Here is a 21,907-nt window from a genome sequence, read left to right on the forward strand (position 1 = left end):
GTGTTGTCCTCGGGTCAAATTTGACCCGTTTTCAAAGTTTTTATATCAGAAATTTGGGTTTCTTAACAACCAAATTTCCCCAAAATAACTTGGAAGCATGCATGGACGTTGTATGGAACCCAGACAACATATACTTCCATGCATCCATGTTCTTCGCAGGTAAAATGAATGATTACATCCACTGAATTTTGGTTGATTTATTTAATTTCATAGCATTTGATTTCAAAACAGCATCCTATAATGTCATTTAAATTAGGTTTATTTACCATGAATAAAAAAAAAGTGTTGAAAAGAGGGACAAAACCACAAAAAAAATAAATGCCAAAAGCATAGAAAAATGGACACAAAAAGCGCTTTTTTCAATTTTGACCCAGAATGACAAGTTCATGGACGATGGTGAAGAGAACACAAGGGTTAAATATACACCAACAGGAGAGCCAGTAGCCGCTGCACAATTGCGCGCCGCCATCTTTGTCGACATTAGTGAATGTGTAGCATTCCAATGCGTGTTTTGATGTGTTTTTTTCTAAGTTATTTAAATACTCGATAATGTCAATTTGCACATCGTTAACACAACAATGACGATATTATCGTAGACGATACATATCGCCCACCCCTACTGCTGAGCTCGAACATGATGAAGCTCATCTGGTCATCATCAGTGCCGAAGATGCTAGATGATGGTCGCCTCACTTATTGAATACGTGGTTTCCCCCTTAATAATATTATATTTAAGATTTAATTTCTTCCGTCAGTGGAGGTGTATTATGACTTTTACCAATCTTTTCAGTATGAGCTCCTACGACTGACATACTGTTTGCCCCTCCACACTAGTTAAAAGGTGAAGGGCTACGTATGTCAGAGGCAACAAAGTTAAGACCATCAATTTCAAAGAAAAGCGTTAATATGAATGGGATAGTTTGGATATTTTAAAGTGTGTTGTATGAGGTACTCTCTGTAGTAATAGTAATCTATAGTCTACGGAAGAGGAGTGGGGCCACGTGAGAAAATGTATTTGAGTTCTGGGTTAAAAGTCAGAATTCTGAGTCTAAAATAAGAAATCTGAGAAAAAAAAGTCAGATAATTGTAAAAAGAAGTCTGAAATCTGAAGAAAAAAAATCAGACTTTATCTCAGAATTCTGAGTTTAAATTCTGACTTTAAACTCAGAACCCAAATATATTTTTCACATGTGGCCCTAATCCTCTTTCATAATAGTCAGTGCGTTACAGATGACGGTTTTCAGAAGCAGACATGAGTCCCGATACGGAAGCTAAGCAATGTACGACTGTGGACACAGGGGCAGCAGCTAAATGTATTTTAGACACCTAAAAAAAGGCCCACTTAAAAAAACATCAGTATCTGTTAAAGTGCACGCCATATCTAGAATATTTTCAAGGCTATACTTTGCTTTACGACGGGGAACTGAAGCTGTTAATACCCAGCTCTCTACAAAGCCACCAGCCTCTTTTGACAAAAACAGTTCTTTTACCTGCTGGTCTAGAATATTACTGCGGCGTTTTTGGAGTCTGTGATCAAACACAAAAGGAGGGTGCTCTTGTCCTGTTTGTGTGTCGTAAGGAGGGGAAAGCATTCTTCCCGTGTCATCCGGTCATCAAACTCCCCTGTGCAGCAAACGTTCTTTTTGTAGCCTGTTTTTTCAAACTCAGTCTGTGGCCTGCTTGAAACCCCTACCATACTCCTAGAAATAATCAAAAGAAGCGTATGTATTGGCTGTGTTCAGAGAGGCCCAGATATTGACATACTGCTATTACTGATTCTACAGCACAGCTTCCTCGCCTGTTTCTGCTGCTCCATCCTCATTCCTTTCCTCCATTCATTTGTCTGCAGTTTGCTACAGCTGACTAAGCCTGTCTCTGCAGTGGTGTGTGTGTGGGTGTGTGCGCGCATGTGTGTGTGTGTGTGTGGGTGTGTGTGTGTCTGTGAAGTCATCATCAGTGTGCGTATATCAGCTTTGCACATCGTGTCTCTGTGTTGGATAAATGATTAGCCTCTCATTAGATATGCCGTCCTGTTCTGTAGAGGAAGGACTGCAGTATCCTCCAACAGCGCCACTCAGTCTCTTACAGATAGAGAGGCAGTTACATATTCTGTCTATCTACACACACACACACACACACACACACACACACACACACACACACACTATTCAAACATATTGCACTCACATAAATGTACCACTTCCTCTCATATGCTTTAAGAGGAAACTTCATTCATGTCGGATACATAGAAACCCACTTTGACTTCCTGAGCATTACCCATTTAGACTACACGGATACCACCAGCCATAATTGGACTTTTATGAAAGGGGCTCTTGCAGACATGTCGTCCCCTTCTGATATGATGGTTTCTCCCTGAGTGCAGCTACTGTACACACCCACTGTCTGAATGAATGGAGTCACCCATTTCATTAGTTTTTGATATTTTGTAGTTCCATCAGTCTAGATTGAGGTGTACTGTAGTCTTTCAGGACCAGGGCTTGGTATCGCCACTGATTTCCCAAATTGATTTGATTCCGATTCACAGGGTACCGGTTCATTTGCGTTCAAGATTTAATGCCGATTTGGGATATTTCAGTTGCAAAACCAATTTTGCTGAGATGTGAAAGAGATTCTACAATTGTACAAAGTTCCCTCTAACCTGCTGCATTATTACAAGTATTAATGTTTACATATAGAATTGACCCCAAAGCAGTTACATTAATGTACTTTTTATTGAACATGAACACACAATAAAGTGCAGCTCTACAGACTCTACATTCAGTAAAGTTTTAAAATACGGTAGCCTAACTTTGGAGCGTTATTTAAGCCTCTTCCCGACAAGCTAGCATGACATAGTTGGTACCAATGGATTCCTTAGGCCTTCTAGGTCTTGTTTCATATGATACAGACAAAGATTGATGCTGAATTGTATGAATCGAAATTGGATCATTCAAATGAAAGTCGATTTAAATCGGAAAATCGTATTTTATTTTTTTAAACCCATCCCTATTCAGGACTGTGTAAATGCTGTTTCAGAGGGCTGCAATAATACACCTCAGACTGAGAAAAACTTTTTTAGATCCCTGGTGTGAAAATGTTCATAATTAAAATAATGTGGCACAAAAAGGATCCAGAGGTAGAGTATCGGTGAGCCCTGGCATCACCGTGGGCATCCACACACTACAAATAACTATCATGCTACGTATGTGAACGTGTATATGGTGTGTATGGCCTCCATTTTTGGCAACTGCATGGCTGCTCTTGGGAGCTCAATGATGCACTACATTTGATTTGTCATATTAACTTTTCTAAGGAAAGTTGTGCGACAAAGTGATATATTCTATATTTTTCTAGTTTTTGCAAGTTCCCGCAATTTCATCGCATAAAATTGCATAAATATCCCGCATATTCCATCGCATTTTTTAAGAAAACGTGCCGCATAATTAAGGATTTTTGCCCGCAACAATCACAAAAAAACTCTGGAAGGACTGTAATGTAACAAAATGCGCAGTGGTAACAATGTCTCCGTTCTCGGCTGAGATGGACAGAACAGCGCTGCATTCATTTCAGCCTGCATGTACATTTTTTCAGGGTTCATTTTATTTCATTTTTTTAATTATTTCTTGAAGATTCAGCTATTAAAGTTTTGAAGGAAAAAGAAAACAAAAAACCCAACTATTTTCAATTCCCAGAATAAAAAAATCAAATACCTACCCAACGAACGAATATCCGAACAGTCAAATATTCTCCTCCTCAGTATGATTATAAAATTGCTACACATGGTTTTCATCGACAAATTCAAGCAGTCAGATGTATATGAACTCCCCTTTTTATTGTATCTGTTCTTAAAAAAGACATTTCCTGAAGGTAGCTGAGTCTAAACACAGCAGACAACAGACAAAAAAGGGCAGAAAATCAGCAACCAACATCAGTAGGCAATAATCGATTATGGTCTGTCACCGCATCTATGCAGAATCGTCCAGTTCCACATCGCGACGCATCGATGGAATGATTAATTTCTTCTTTTTTTATTATTTTTTTGGGCTTTTCCGCCTTCATTTGACAGGACAGCTAGGTGAGAAAGGGGAGAGAGGGGGGACATGCAGGAAATCATCACAGGTCGGATTCAAACCCTGCACCTCTGCATTGTGGCATTAACCTCTCAGCATATGTGCGCCTGCTCTACCCGCTGAGCCAACCCAGCCACAGAATGATTAATTTCAACAACCCTAGTAAACACGGTTGAAAAACTGAGATTCCTCCCTCCCTCCAAAGGCTCTGCAGTCGTCCCCTCTCACCCAAGCCGCCGCGCTGCAAACATAATGAGAAACCGAGTTAGTGTGAGTAATAGAACATCAGCTCTTCTGATCTGTAGAGGAGCGGCTGAGTTGTGTGTGTGTGTGTGTGTGTGTGTGTGTGTGTGTGTGTGTGTGTGTGTTTGGTTAGTAGCCAGAGTCCCCTGTCATCACAGAGATAGGGCAGATAGCTGACAGAAACAGTCCTGGGCGTCTCTTTATCTGCCCGTGTTGTTACAGCTTAACTCAACCAACCAGTTGTGAGAGAAGGGAAGATAAGGCGAGCTTTGCTCCACTGACACCATCATGCGTCGTCACGGCTGATACTGCCACAGAAATGTGTGGCCTCAGGAAAACCTGGTGTGTTGTTGTCTCTGTCTCCTCTCTTTGCAGGTCAAGGGTCAATTATTGATGTCTGAAAGACAAATGCATAAACGGTTCTTCAGGTTCCACTGCCCCTGGCCTTTTGTTGTTCAAAACCTTGTTTCAGAATCGATCTCGGTAATTAATGTGTCTCTCATTTCTGTTAAATATATGCGTACTTGTTTGCTATACAGACAGACACTTTTATATGTCCATTCATTGTTTTTCATTTTTATATTCAACATGTTACATTGGGGCTGTCCATTTTAGTTTCATTTCTGTTTGGATGCACAGAAAGTTTAATGCAGTTGAACAGACAGATTCATGATTATATTTAGGTGTTTAGAGTCAGAGTAGAGCGTGTTCTTATTTTTTCTATAAAGCAGCAGTGCCACTAATAGCTCAGCAATGTTTTGCTGTACTTCTGCTTAGGGCTGCACAATTAATCGAAAATGAATCATGATCACGATGTGGGCTTCCCACAGTACAATGACCGTTTTAAAATTCAAGCCAGGGTTTCACCCAGTGCATTGCCTGCCGGACCTAACCATCAGTGGCCAGTTAATCTAAGGCATTTGATGCAAAGATGTGTACCAAAAGTACAGGTGTGAAACCTCCACGGTCTGGACCAAACGCCCAAAATATGGCCCGACCATAAGAGGTAGTCTTGGTCCGGATCAAGCTGAATCATGGTCCGGTTCGTTTCTAGTGTGAAAGCATTTTTTGAATGGTTAAAAAAATTGCGATACCAGAGAGAGGATACGAGAGGACGGGGAAGCCCGTCTGCAAACCGATCAATTACAAGTATCGGGAGACACGGCATTTATTAGTGCGCTTGCATAACTGCAGCGTGAACCCAAAACTAACTGGATCCAAATGTAACAAAAACATAAACCTCGGTTCAGACCTTGGTTCGGCCTTTCAAGTGTGAAAAGGCCCTAAATCACTAGTATATTATCTTTACAATCGATTAATAACTCTGCAAAGTTCCCTTTTAACAATCCAAAACCATCTAAAAGACATGCTTCAGAGTTTAGTCCATTTTCTGACAGATCAATGTGGATGCCCTGTCAGAAAATGACTTGTTTTCTGGTTTTTGAAAAGTAGTTAAACTGAGTGAATGAGCCTGGGTTACATTAGATTTAAAACGGCAGTGTAAAGTGAAAGAGTTCCGATTTAAAAGGACTGAAACCTAAAAGTGGGAATTTCGATCGCAGCTTTTGAGTCTCAAGTGTTTCTCTAACATTTGAAAGCAGTGGGTTGTTTTTGGACTACAACCATCATTCTGTCTTCTTTAACTGGTGAATGTTGGTCTGCTCCCATGGAGATCCCACAGCTCCCACTTGGTTCCCTCTGTTTATTTTCCATTTCTCATACCCAGCCAGCGTTCTCTAAACTGCAGTGCTGCTGAATCAATAGTGCAGCGAGAGCCAGGCTGCGCCCACAGACTCCACTGTAGCACACACTTCACAGCCGCCTTAAAATCCGACCCGTAATGTGTTTCAGTTAGCAGACCACGGCAGGCGTGGGAAATTATCTATATATATATATTTTTTATCACTCAGGCATTGTGTTCCTAATCATCCCCCTCTCCTCAGGCAGCTCTGATCCCTCTCCGCTGTCTATCTGAACAGTATCTGTCGCTCTTATCATCAACTTACCGAAAAGTGTTTTCAGTCACTCAGTCGCCTCAGCTGTCCTCGCTGCACACACGTCTGCCCTTGATGCGATTAATTAAGCGCTCAGTGCAAAGATAGCTGGGGTTTCAAGGCAGTTTTTACTGCGGCAAGCCGACTGTAGGTCACCTGCCCGCCAGATGCAGCACTACGGAGCCTGTGGGAGCCATTCACGCTACTGGCCTTCCCGTCATGATACCAGTCACTGCACTGGCAAGGCCTCCGAGCTAGCACTAAATCAAAGAGTGTGTTTCATAGGAGACCACAGGGGCAAGTGGCAGATTCCCCATACCTCGCCTGATCATCCTCCACACAGTAAATCTCGGGTTAATTGTCTCCATGCATGCCTCAGTCGGTTTTCCAGCTGATGTGGCTGTGCGAGCTGTTGAATTCTTAATGTGCCCTTTTGTGGTCAGCTTTCAACAGCTATCACCTTCAAGGCTGGGCTCCTAATGGGGAGGGGTGGAGGGGGTGTTTTCCCTTTTTACTTTCAAGGCAGTTCAACAGGGGGAAAAAAAACATTAATGCTGTTTTAAGAAGAGCTAATGGATGAGCGTAAATCATCGCTGGGTGGATCCTTTGGTCCTTTCCTGAGTCTCCACTCCGCTGTTAGGACATGTAACCCCTTCCCTGCAGGGGTGAGGGGGTCAGCTCCCGCCCCCGAGGGCTCCTGTGTGGGTAAACAGTGAAATCTTGGCACCAGGACAAACAGTTCCAATGCAGAGATAGGCTACGGTGAGATTCCATTACTGTTTTGGCAGGGAGCTGTGCACAGACAGCCAGGCTGAGGCCGTGGCCTCAGCAGCCACCACTCACACACACACACACACACACACACACACACACACACACACACACACACACACACACACACACACACACACACACACATATGAGAGGCCGTATAGGAAATAATTCATACTTGGTCTCACATACAACACCATAACCTCACATATACACCATTATACTCTCATATATATACCATTATACTCTTGCACATAAACTGGCATAACCTTTTACATGCACAGTCAAACTTTCCTTTATTTACTATCATACTCTCTTATACAGATTGCTATTATCTCTTACACAAACAGAAATACCCTGTTATATGCCTGATATGACAATATATGTAAGAGAGACAAATAGTATGTGTGAAACAGAATGATAGTATATATAAGTAAGATTAATAGTCTATGTGAATAAGAATAATTATATGTAAGAACCATAATTACTGTGTAAATGTAAGAGAATAACAGTATGTGCAAGAGAGAATACTTGCTTATGTGAGAGAGTTTGATTGAAACGGAAGGCAGTTTGATTGAAAAGGAAATAGTACTAAATTCTCAGTTCCTGATTGGCTTATACATGAAGAAGAATAGTTAACGGCCCACCTTCCCTTTCAAGACGAGACATGACATGACAAGATGGCAGACAGCGGACGGCTTAATGAAGCCATTGGACTCATTAATAACTTTTTGAATACTCCAAATGCTGTGACGTCATTGTCAGAAATGTTGGATCAACAACGACAGCCATCCACAGGGGCTATTTCTAACGCTAACGTTGACGATGAAATGCGCCGGCTCTTCAGACCTGGATCAGGTGCATCAACGAGCGGCAGCAGTAGTACTCTGCCAGGAGCTAGTCTTAATGCTAGCCAAGTGATGCAACCCCGATATCAAACTCAGCAGTATTTCGGTGGATGGACTTCAAAGTCAAGGAAGAGGTGAGTTTAACGTTACTTATTAAGGTAAAATTATTTCTGTAGCCGGGGGTATTGTTTTATTGAAGCCACCGATTTTTCCTGCTTCTTAGCTAAGTTAGCTGTAACGTTAATAAGGCAATGAACGTGTTAAAAAGTAGACATTCTCATGGCGATTGCCTTAACGTTAATTTCGTTTCAACATTAAGCTAGCTACCGTACATTGATGTGTGCCCCCATTTGGAATACCTGATAACTCAACTCATTTAACGTTAGCTAGCTAACGTTAGTTAGCTAGCTAAAGCGTGACATTGACAATGGATACACCCGTAACAGCTGTAAAACAGTTTACCGGTATTATTTTAGTTAACGTAATATTTACCACGAGTTGCTTAGCTATTTAACGTTGTTTTTGCATTCGCGTTGGACCGCGCTGGACTCACATCCTAAAACTTTTGTGGTGGACTCAAAATATAAAAAATCCTGTATAATATGCCATGCTATTAATACTTTAGCTAGTAAAGTGACATTTACTTGGTCTAACTACCCAACAGTAGCTCACTGACAGGAATTGCATTTCCTGCTGTGGATCTATAAATGCATGCCATGTGTTAGGGACTGTCTCATCTGCTCACTTCTCTCGCCTTTGGGAGGAGGACGCTGGATGTGGCGCGTTATCATTGTCTGCAGAGGCAAATGGATAGTCTGTGATTACAGGGCAGAACACTGGAAAAGGCTTTTGAGATTTATGATCAGAAATGAACTGCATCTGTATGAAAGAGCGTTTCACGGTGAAACAGTCCCGCAGCTTAAATCTGTGTCCGTGATCGCTTTTTTGTCACCTCTTTAAACCACCTTGTTACCTGCAAATCAGCACCCTCACCAGTTAATCCCACACACTTTACCATCAAAAAAGGTCTAGTATGATGATATGATTGCGGGACTACTGCTACTACCAATAATAATAATAATAATAATAATAATAATTATTATTATTATTATTATTATTATTATTATTATTATTATTATTATTATAATTATAATGATTGCAATGCCAATTATGACATTCTTTGTGCATTATTTTTTAGGTCTACTACCCAGAATCACCCTACCTTCAACAAGGATGTTGTATTGTTACCTCATCCAGCATGGAGTGAAGTTTGCAAGCATAAAACCAGAAGAAGGCTTCATGAAAGTGGCTGTATTTTAAGTGCCTTTGAAATGAGAAAAATGTGGGACTGCAGGACGGTTATTGCAGAGATTAGGGAAGCATTCAAGGACAGAATTCCTGAGGATGTCGGGTATTGTTGAAATATTCTGAATATACATGGGTTAATTGACACATAATTGTTTTGAAATTAAATTTTTTCTTGTTTTTCCATTTTTTCCCCAGTATTGAACTTTTGATGCCATGTGGAAACAAATTGGTTTCACCGAAGTTGCGCGAAGGACAGGAACTGAATGGCTTTATGATTCACAAAGTATTCAGATCAAAGGCTGTGTACATTAGACAATCAACCATCCTTCCAGTTCCTGTAAGCTTTAAACAAATAATAATTGTAAAGAGGAGATTTTTGCTCGGTTTGGAGCGCACAGTTTTCATGGTTTGGTCAATTTGTTTAGCCCCTTTATTTTTTGATTACATTTTTTGTCATTTCCTTTTTCCTTTTTTGTGTTTGTTTTGTTTTTAGTTTAACAGTTCCGATTCAGAGGACAGTTGTGTAGAAGTTGACACGTCATCAGCGAATGACCCAGCTACCACTACCAATCAGACCAACAATTTTATGACTACAAGGGCTAGGGGAGCGCAACTTGCATCAACACAGCAGGTTTCTAGGTATCCTTTCACAAGGAGAGCCAGAGCGAACCAGCTCTCTGCATCACAGCAAGGGTCCAGTGACACCATGACCAGACCGAACCAGCTCTCTACATCACAGCAAGGGTCCAGTGACACCATGACCACACCGAACCAGCACGTGGAAAATGTTGCCACTGTTAACCAGATTCAATCAGCCAGCAATGATGACTGTGCAACCTACCTTTCGATCATGGGTTCCATCTCAGATTTGTCTTCTGATGACGAGGAATTAAGCCAAGCTATCATGGCCAGTCTCGAGAGTCATGTGTAAGTGACTGAGTAGTATGACATTGTTAAATGAGTAGATGTTATGAGTTAACTTCATGCTATTCTGCAGAAATTGAAGTAAATGAAGTTTTGGGCTGAACGATTAATTGCATTTGCAATAATATCGCGATATGTTAAAACGCAATTTCCTAATCGCAAAGGCTGCAATTTGGTCACATGACCCGCGAGAGCAAATCAGTCTGCACTCCGCAGAGAAAGCATCAACTTGGCACGCTAACGTTACGTCATACCTTGAGCACATTTCTGTCATTCAAACAACTCTGAGTTGTAGTTTAAAACTTTTACAGCCATTTTAATAAAATGAAGGGTTTTATTCGGGCTCGAGTCCATACATGCAGTTAATGAATACAGGCACACAGAACTCAAGGCTCGGTAGGCAACGATTAGCTCTGATTAGCGGTTAGCTCACTTTTCAGTTATAAAAATATGGAGTGGAGGAGCTGCCACTGAGAGGGGTAACAACCAGACTGATTAATGACGTTCGGGGAGCTTTCACAGCAGCATGCCCGCAGTGTTTCAACGGTTTTATTAGTACAGTTAAAGGAGAATTCCGGCCAATTTTTACATTAATCTTGATCGCTATAAACATGCGTGTACTTTCAATTGAAAAAAATCCGACCCGAATCGGTGCAGGCAACACGGAGAAGCTGAAGCTATGTGTATGAGCGTCCCCTGAGCTAAAAAGGCAGTTGTCGGGTCAAGTTTTAGAGTGCCTTTGTGCCTCTTAACAGACATAAAATGCATATATATATATATATATATATATATATATATATATATAGTCTAGTAAAGAAGACTGTTTAAAAAGTGCAATCCACATGTTTACGTATGTTTATTACAGTAAATACTAATTAAATAATCTAAATACTACTAAGTGTGGTAAAGCCACATATTTGTTTTTATATTTCTGCAATCTGCACTTTAGTTTGTGATTAGTTTCTGACTTTCATATGAATGTTTACACCAGGCTTGGTCAGTGCTCAATATACTACTGTGACTGAAGTAGTTAAATAAAAGATGTCATTCATATAAATTCATGCATCACCAAATTTCATCATCACATACAGGCCTGGCCTCCAGGAAAGAACAGTTTGTTTAATCTAATCTTGTGTTGTTCATACTATACAATGATTTATTGCTTGTCGTAGTAGATTATTTAGTAAAAATCGTTCAGCCCTACAAAAAATTCTTACAGGCATCACCTGTATTGATTCATGAAACCTTCTGTCTATATAGTGCTGGTACAGATAACCCTCTAAAGCGACAATATTGCCCTGCAAAAAAAAGTAGTACTAACATATATGATGGCAAGAAAAAGGCAAGGTTTGGGTCATTATGTTGCTGTACGATCAAGCTGCCCAACTGGTCTCTTTTTTTAATTAATTGCCTTTTTCTTGTGGTTATATGGATATTGTTAAGAAATTAGTTGGCAGTGATAGTTAAAATTTTTTTTAAAAAAAAGTGATTTTCCACTAGTACCATCCTTGAGTTAACTGCTGCGGCTTTTGGTTTTCTCTAAAAGGTATGCTCTTGTTCATGAGAATTTTTTTTTTTCTCTTTCAACAGGACATCTGAATGCACTAACACTAAATCAGCGCAGGATGTACTCCTCAGTCTTGCATCCCAAATTGTCAGTAACCAAAAATGCAGATTCAACATCAATAGGTCCTCAGTACTGGATGGTGCCATGCGTGGCTTCAAACGACTGTCCTACAATCCCTCGTACCAGATGTGCATCAAGTTTTCAGATGACTTGGGAATAGATGAAGAGGCTGTGGACCTTGGTGGTCCTAGGAGGGAATCTTTACGATTGCTTATGGAAGCCTTGATACAGTCACCGATGTTTGAAGGAAAGGATGGCAAAATGAATTTGGGTCTGGACAGTTCTGGTAAATGCTATATTTTTGGTCCCAAAGTATTGATTGCTTTATATTTCCTATAATCACAGCCCTTGTTTTGTCCTATTCATGTTATCCTATGTTTTGTCTGTCAATGTTATGTTTTCTCCAGCTTTAAGAGAAGATCGCTATTTCATTGCTGGCCGAGCCATTGCTGTAAGTCTTGTTCATGGTGGTCCTCCTCCAGGATTCTTGGCACCAACACTGTATGCTTGCCTAGTTGGTGAAAAGTCCTCAATAAAGCCTGTCTTGGAAGACATTGCTGATGCTGACCTGTATGAGAAGGTTAAAAAGGTAATTGTACTTTAAATATATTGTAAAATGCGAATATTAAGTGTATATTTCATTCCATGTGTGATGGCTGCAGCTCAATGGTTAAAGCAAGGTATCACTGGTCTAACAGAACTGAAGTAGCTGGGCCAATCACACTAGAAATATTTGCAAATGTATTGTTTCGTTCTCTCTTTTGTGCGTTGTTTTTTTAGGTGTCAGAATGTACATCTTTGGATGACCTGTTACACGCCACAGAACCACTGCAAGATTACCTGGCAAATGCTGGGTGCCTCAGGCCATTAAAATGCATTGAAGACAGAGACCTACTTGTTCAAGACATCCTCATGTTTCAGGTGGTCCACAGAGTCTGCGGGGCACTTGAAAGGTCTGTGTCACACTATTGTTTATAAACCAAATTAGTGCGATTGTTATTACATTAATAATAACACAAAAAAACTGTATTTGGAAATATTTCTGCTGTTTTTCTCTGCACAAATAGAAGAAAATCAAAACATTTGAGCATCTTTTTTTATTTTGTATATAGTGGTAGTAGTGGAAAGCAGTGTATTTTTTTAAGAGTGTTCCCTTTCAACTAGGCCTACCAGAACTGTGCAAGAATAACCCAACTCAAAGAAAAACAGCCTCAAACAGTTCATACAGTCAGCAGGCAATTTCTGTTTGTAAAGTAGGCTGTACAACAATTATATTTTCACAATTAAGACATATTACACATAGAAAAACAAAACTTGAAACAGTGAATTCACTTTACTTTTTCACCTGATTATTCTAAAAATTACTGGCAGCTTACAAAACTGGAACTGAACTGGATTTCAAATTATGTTAGGAATTTTCAAAACATTATCAAACATCATTGACTTATATTTTTGGCTAAAATTTCATCCTAGTTCTTACCACCCCCTATATTATTTATTCTTTGATTCTTTAAATTCTACTATTTTTCTACTTAAACCCTTTCTATCACCATCTCACAATATGCTTTCTATTTCCTTTACATTTGTCTTTCTTTCCCTCCTTTTGTCATTACATTCTTTCCATGGCTCACTTCTTCCTGTCTTTCTTTGAGTCTTTAGCTTTGGTGTTTTCTATGTTGTAACTTCCTGGGATGATTGCTGTACAATTTCATTGTTTTCTTTGTTTTTTTTTGGTTGTTTACAGAGCAAGAAGGACCATCAAAGCTAGGTAAAATCCTAGCCTTTGCCACAGGTGCAAGTGTCATCCCTCCAGTTGGCTTCTCCCCTCAGCCATCAATCGATTTCCTGCATGATCATTCCTCCAGCCCGAGACGCTGTTTGCCTATGGCCAACACCTGCATTAACTGCCTTAAGCTACCGCTTTTTGATATAAATATGGGGATTTCAGGGAGAGAATGGACTTTGCAGTTGGTAACACACAGGGTTTTGGTAGGGAATAACAGAACATCATGAGTGGTTAGTTCCAAGTACCCTCTTGAGGATGTTTGGAATAGACAGGTTAAGAATACACAGTGAAAATATATGTTTGTTTTTTTACCAGAAAAATTAGCAAGAAAAAAAATTATAGCGATTGCTGATAAAAACACATCACCTTTTGAGTGTTAAAGGTGAAAGGGTTCAGATTTTTTTTAACCTGTACCCTATTTTACTATGTTTGTTTGTCTAAGTGACTGATGGGGAGAACAATCTTTGAAATTGGTCCAGTATTTATTAAGATCCCTGTAGTCGGCAGTGGCGAAACTAGATGCAATGTTAGTTATTGGGTAATTGCTTGTTTTGTCACTGACATGCTCAGATTATTATTCTAAATATTTTTGTTAAAGGACAATTCTGGCGTAAAACGAACCTAGGGGTTATTAACAGATGTGTACCTCTCTCTGGGACATGTTTTCATGCTAATCGAATGAGTTTGTAGCTTGAAAGACGCTAGCGCGGACCGCTGATTAGCTTACAACGCTAGTATTTAGGGCACAGGGAAAGTAAAAAAAAATTGCTATTTATACCACTAAAAAGGCTCAAAATATCACCAAACTTCAACGGTAGCATAATGAGGGTCCCTAAATGTTAACCGAAGCATTGAGAACTTTGTAAGTGTACAGACAGTTTATTAAAAAGATAGATTACAAAGACACTCACGTTCATCTTTACATGCCGCCGCCGTCTTGAAAACCAGTCATGACTTACAGCTGGCGATGCAAACTAAAATCAAAAGGAGTTTGCTCAATATATCTGAAATAATCACACTATAACTTGTCTAGTGTACTCAGTGGATAACTGTCCATCTGGTCCCTCCGGTCTGGGTCGCCGAAAGAGTTTCAAGTCCAGCCCTGTTTACCAGAGATGGGAAATCTTCAGACTGTACAAAACACTGTGTCTCTTGGGCATCGCGACGCAACAGGTCCCACTCCTTGCAACACACACTCGACACTCCTGTTCGGTGGCCATAGCTTCACAATGTCCGCAGGTACACCACCAGTTTCCTGAAGTACGAGGATGTGTTGCGGCATTGACTACCGGTAGCTCTCTCTCTCTCGTAGGCCTTTCACGGAGCTCCTGCATCTTATCTTTTCAATAAACTGTCTGTACACTTACAAAGTTCTCAATGCTTCGGTTAACATTTAGGGACCCTCATTATGCTACCGTTGAAGTTTGGTGATATTTGGAGCCTTTTCAGTGGTATAAATAGTGATTTGTTTTTACGTTCCCTGTGCCCTGAATACTAGTGTTGTAAGCTAATCAGTGGTCCGCGCTAGCGTCTTTCAAGCTAAAAACATTCGATTAGCATGAAAACATGTCCCAGAGAGTGACAGAGTGGGTACACATCTGTTAATAACCCCTAGGTTAGTTTTGTGCCAGAATTGTCCTTTAAAGAGTACATTATAACAGACCTGAAATCGCCATTGCCAGATTCAGTAATTTTATCATTGTAAACAGAAACAAAATAGTTTTAGTGGACAAAATTGACTATGCGCATTTGCACTATAGGGTTACATAGTCACAAATACATGGGAAAATAAGGTCCAGGTTAAAAAACAAAAATGAACCTTTAAACCTAAATTGTTTGTATTTTACAAACATCCTGCACACCTTTGTTTTTTCTTTAAAGGTTCAAGGCACAGTAATGTAAAAAATAAAATCCAAATGTTGTTAATGTTACATTATTCAGTTCATTACAAAACAACCCAAATTGTGATAGCATGTTAACACTTGGTGTCGGCTGCATTTTCAGTATCAGCGTTCACTAAGAAAATTCACTAGACTTGAAAATAATTGTATGCCGTGGTTGCCATCATCAATCAGTGGGTCTACTGTTTCTTGAAGTGTGTTAATAACTGTTTGATTTACATTAAAGTCATTTACAGGAACAACAATGTTGTTATCAGTCTCTAAATGTAGAGGCCTATCTTCATCGATTCCAAAGGTCTCATTTCCTGTAAAAATGTCATCAATTGCCAAGTTACCAGCTCCGGCACTGTTAAGAACCCCACTCTGCCACAGTTGTAGAGGGGTTTGTCCTCCCTGTGTAGATAATCCATGGTTGTTCCACTGATTTCGAAATTCTGCAGCCGCTCTCTGAACTCTTGGCAAGTAGATGTAGTGAAGACAAAACAAATGGAGTTCATCTGTAGAATCCAGTATGCCCTCATTTTCCATGAAGGCAAACAGGTTACTGAAGTGAAACGACACAACTCTATTTAGCTCTGCCCACAACCGCTCTATCCTCTGATTGTGGACACTGCGGCCAGTAATGACACTGCGTCTGTTTAACCCTCTTCTCTCCAGCATATACCGGGCCACCGCTGTGTTCTCCATGCCATGGTCACAGCGTATTCTTAAGGGAAGGCCAAAGTTCTGTACACCAGTGCAAAATAGTTCCAATACACTTGATGCTCTGTTGTTATTGAGGCACTGCAAGTATATGATGGTCCGACTAAAGCCGTCAACACATCCATGAAAGACCATCCTCCACCTCACCAGTTTATGGTTCCCATCAATATGCCTGTGTGAAAATTGAAATGTCAACAATGAAAAAAAGAACTGCAACCATGGTAAATATTTTTACAGAACCAGAATCTGTTCCCAACTTGATTGACCTATTTGTTATTTTTCTCAACTCTCGTGGTTTACAACATATCTGAAGCCTGTGATATGGCATTTAATACCTTAACCCTCTTTACTGCTGTTGATGTGTATCAAGTCAAAAAACCTTCATATGTTAGTAGATTAATTTCTAAAATCCTATGGCAAAAAGCATTCCAAAAAGTGTTTCATTGAGAAGGTCCATTGCCAGACAAATAAAGTATATGTATGTTGTATGTCAACTCATTTACAGAAATTGTTTAAAACAAAGGGTGCACCATTATATTAACATGACATTAAACAACAGTGTAAGACCATTCCTAGTCTAATATAAAATATATTAAAATATTGGGCGGATGAAATTTGTTGTGGGCATTAAGGGTCTCCTCAGGATGAATAATATTCCATCCAATACTTTTGCCTTATGTACTGTATAATTATATGATGTGGTAAATGCATTCCGGTGTTTTGGTATAAAAATACTACAAAACTAATTAAGAAAAAAAACAACCATCTGAAACATAAGAGTAGTTCCAACATTTGTATTTAATGTTACTACAAACATTTTCTGTGGTATATGGACTTCTATACTCTAGTGTACTATTGCAATAGTAAGAGTATTTAAAAAAACATGAAATTATTATTTGACCAGTTTGTGTATTCGAAGACAGAACTATTTCCAAACAGAAAAAATACTCACCATAACTGATTGGGCGCTTGAACATTGTAAATTCTTCATCGAATTGCGCGGCGTCGCCGGTAGGCCCGTCCAACTGGATCAAGATGTTGCAGGCAGCGTCTCACGCGGCAGCGTTGTATTCTGATGTTGCATGATAGCAGGCCTCCTAACACATACCTAACCCCTGCATTTGGGGTGGTTTGAAGGATCTCTCTAGTAATGTCAGTCAAGACCTCGTCAGACATTTCTGTATAGGTCAGTGGTCCAATTTCAAGTTGCTCTCTATGTCTGTACAGTGTCCGCCTGCTGATTCCAAAGCATACAGCTATTCTTTGCCAACTCATTCCAAGAGATAAACAGTGGGTAATTTGACCATGTAGCATGCTGTACTGAGGGCGACCAGGAAGACCATTTCTGATAGTTGAAGGTGCTCTTGAATCAAACATAGCTCGTTGTCTCACTTCTAATGATCTTGAATTTTCATTTGAATTGATAATAGAACAAAGACAAGCATACGTAGCCTCTAGTGCACCCAAACTTTCCCGACTGTCACTCCCTCCTAACTGCTGGCAAATCAAAATAAAGGAAAACATTGTCCGTCTGTAAGAATCAAGCTCACCAAATAATCTTTGCAAAACCATGCTGTCAGGTCCCATGCTCTCAGTTTCCCTTATAATGTCATGAACACACTGTAAAAAACAAAAAAAAACAAAGTAATGTCCTCCTCATTACCATTAACTTCCACAAAAACAAACGGGACTTGCAAAAGAAGGTAAATAAAATGAAAATTCATGTCTACCCTGCTAAACTTCCTAACAAAAACTGTAAAAGTTATCCTTTAAGTGTCGTAAAGTTCTACTGCTTGTTTTAATTGTGCCTTGTAGCTCCAGTTTAGCTTGCAGTGCTCTGGGCAGATACACGCTTGTTTTTAAGGCTGTCAGCGAATCAGGGAATGAGGATTTAAACTGTCTTCCTGTTTGATCAAACTAACTTCCTTTTTAATTATACTCTCACACACACTACTATACTCTCACACACACACACACGCTACTATACTCTCTCACACACTACTATACTCTCACATACACTACTATACGCTCTCACACACACTATTATACTCTCTCACATACACTACTATACTCTCACATACACTACTATGCTCTCTCACACACACACTACTATACTCTCTCACATACACTATTATACTCTCTCACATACACTACTATACTCTCTCACACACACTATTATACTCTCTCACATACACTACTATACTCTCTCACACACACTATTATACTCTCTCACATACACTACTATACTCTCTCACACACACTATTATACTCTCTCACATACACTACTATACTCTCTCACACACACTATTATACTCTCTCACATACACTACTATACTCTCTCACACACACTATTATACTCTCTCACATACACTACTATACTCTCACATACACTACTATGCTCTCTCACACACACTACTATACTCTCTCACATACACTATTATACTCTCTCACATACACTACTATACTCTCACATACACTATTATACTCTCTCACATACACTACTATACTCTCACATACACTATTATACTCTCTCACATACACTACTATACTCTCACATACACTATTATACTCTCTCACATACACTACTATACTCTCTCACATACACTATTATACTCTCTCACATACACTACTATACTCTCTCATACACACTACTATACTCTTTCACATACACTATTACACTCTCTCACATACACTACTATACTCTCTCACACACTACTATACTCTCTCACATACACTACTATACTCTCTCACACACACTACTATACTCTCACATACACTACTATACTCTCTCACACACACTACTATGCTCTCTCACATACACTACTATACTCTCTCACATACACTACTATACTCTCTCACACACACTACTATACTCTCACATACACTACTATACTCTCTCACACACACTACTATACTCTCTCACACACACTACTATGCTCTCTCACACACACTACTATACTCTCTCACACACACTACTATACCCTCTCATACATACATGTAAAAGGAGTATAATAGTGTGTGTGTATGAGTATAGTGGTGTATATGCAAAATTATGATAGTGTGTGTAAGACAGAAGTATGAATTATTTCCTATACGGCCTCTCATACACACACACACACACACACACACACTCACACACACTGAGTATCAGCTTCCTGCCAGGGCTTTGATTTCATTCAGGTGATGAATCCCCAGCAGCTGGCACTGCAGGGTGGGGGTGGTGGGATGGGGGGGCGGGGGGGGGTGACGAACCTCAGATCGAAGACAGTGCACCGATAACATACAAAATGATATGTCGATGCCACGAATTAACGCAGTGGTTCTCAAACCTTTTCTTGCAGGGCACTCCTTTTATAGATACAAATATTTTCAAGCCCCACCTCCCCCCACTAGTATTTAAACGGAGAGACAGACAGACAGAGAGAGATGCGCTGCAATCAGCTGTTTCTCCGCGAAGAGATCAGAGTCAACGAGACACAACGTGAGGATTCGACTGGCGCCTTAGATGAATTGTGGTCACCACCAGTGGTGGAAACTAGAGGTGTTGAAATGAATCAAATAATCGATGCATGGAATCGTGGACATGGACGATGCTGCATCGATAATCTATCTATTTACAATTTAATATAGGCCTAACAGCCTTTCTGTTTACATATTCTGTTATGTTTTGCACATTGAGGACGTGCCATGTGCTCAGTGCTGTAGTTTTATGTCTCCAATTTATTTAGTATTAGAGCACTGCAGAATGTTTTGTTTTTGAAGCTTGAAAAGCTATGAATTAAATATCCTATATGGCTTTAATAGAAAAATGTATTTGACGCATCGTGATGCATCGAGATATCGAATCGAAGACATGATAATCGTAATCAAATCGGGAGATCAGTGAAGATTCACACCTCTAGTGGAAATAGTATTTGGGTCCTTAAAGCAACACCAAAGCACTTTTCTTCTTCAGTCCCCCTACAGGTTGGAATTGTCCGTTAGCGTTACCATTACCATTATTCTTATGTCTCATTCGAACTACAGATCCGTTACCCGATCTGGCAAACTTGCGAGTTGATGAACCACTGAAACGATTTTGGAAACATTATTTTAAGGTACAAAAGAATCTTTGGTGTTGCTTTAACTGAAAGTGACTATATGTAACTCTCAGCTTGTCTTGATTTTGCGACCCCTTTGGACATTAGTGGTAGTGTTTGGGACCATACCTGCTACGGTGCTGTATTCCCCACAGTAGATTACTGAGTTAGCGTTACCAGGAGGTCATATAGTTGCGATGAATGATTTGCTCAGACAGAAAATCATTTATTTACAATAAGAGAATACGTTACCGATGCATCTCATTTCAAGTGTTGCATACGGTAACTTAGCCTACTTTGGATGTCTCGTGAGCTAAACCAGGTAACGTTATCACTGTCACTGTGTCAGAGCATTAAGAGATTGTTGTAGCAACCAACATAATAATAACTTAGATTAATATAGCACATTTTATGAAACCCACAGACACTTTACACAAGAACAGGAGGACAAGGGACCAGAAAATAGTAGGTCAACACAAACTGAAAAGTAATAACAACCGGGTGCTAAATGCAAGGGGGGTGTAATTTAATGTTGGCTACTGACGTACAACCATGAACGTATGAATGAAATGGACATATTACATTATACCTGAGGGCCAATTCAGGGTTTTGAATCATTTACAATCCCGTAATTGTCTCCATCTGTTGAAAGCCCAACCGAGTGTGACTCGGATTTCGCCCGTTGTCTTTCCCTTTTAGCTTGTAGTTGTTCTTCGTTTAATGTTACATATCACAGATCATTTCCAGAAATGTCCCGAGATCTGGCAACACTGACAAGCTAACGTCCACTGACGTTCACAAACATACATTTTCGTAATGCTAGATATGTATTCTATCTGTGTAAATATCTAATGTTGGCTAAAGGATATAAATAACTATAGAAATATATCCTTTCATCTAGTGTTATATGGAGAAAATCAAATATCACAATATTCTTGACCAAATACCTCGATATCGATATTGTGACGATATTGTCGGATTGAGTATTGATGGTTTCACAAAATATTTACACATTGAGATTTGAGATAAATAATCATCAGTAATGTGGATATAATGTCTAAGTGGGTAAAGGTAAATAATAGAACAGTTACAACAGTCTGGTAAGTTCAGAAAATGACATCACTTTACTGTAACGCATCCTTTAAAACCAGGAAAAGACAACATCTATGCCATATTACAATATCCAAAATCTAAGACGATATCTAGTTTCATATCACGATATCGATATAATATTGATATATTGCCCAGCTCTACTTTCATCCGTCCGCATGACTACACTACACTTGGAGGACGTGTGTACCATTTCATACCATTGGTATCTTTAGTTATAGAGAATCTTTGATAAAGTCAGCAATATGACAAATTGCATGTCTGAAAATGGCTCTACACTCTGACTTTGGTATCAGGAATCTGACCAGTAGAAAAGTCTCCCAAAGACATGTTTTTTTTATGCTCAGCAGCACAGAGTAGATGTGTCTGCGCAGGGTGGTGAGAGCGATCAGGAGGACGAATCGTAGATAGACTGAATGTTTCTGGCTGGGAGTGATTGCAGTCTATGGGAGCCCATCTCAATAGAAGCGCGACATAAAATCAATGTTCAGAGTGCAACCTAATCAACGTTGCCATGATGACTATGGGGAGCGCGCTGAGAGAT

General features: G+C 39.7%; 1 protein-coding gene and 1 long non-coding RNA gene across 2 annotated transcripts in view; both read left to right on the top strand.

The window, feature by feature from the left end:
• The window catches only part of LOC116035864 (ubiquitin-conjugating enzyme E2 E2-like), a 116,362-nt gene that overhangs the window by 39,207 nt on the left and 55,248 nt on the right, over positions 1-21,907 (top strand). The window lies entirely within an intron of this gene.
• On the top strand, positions 7,585-9,657 carry LOC118493304. Its single transcript, XR_004895294.1, has 3 exons — positions 7,585-8,060; positions 9,125-9,337; positions 9,430-9,657. It is a non-coding gene; the product is annotated as an uncharacterized LOC118493304 (long non-coding RNA).

This window comes from Sander lucioperca, chromosome 16 (assembly GCF_008315115.2).
Source record: "Sander lucioperca isolate FBNREF2018 chromosome 16, SLUC_FBN_1.2, whole genome shotgun sequence".
NCBI lineage: Eukaryota > Metazoa > Chordata > Actinopteri > Perciformes > Percidae > Sander > Sander lucioperca.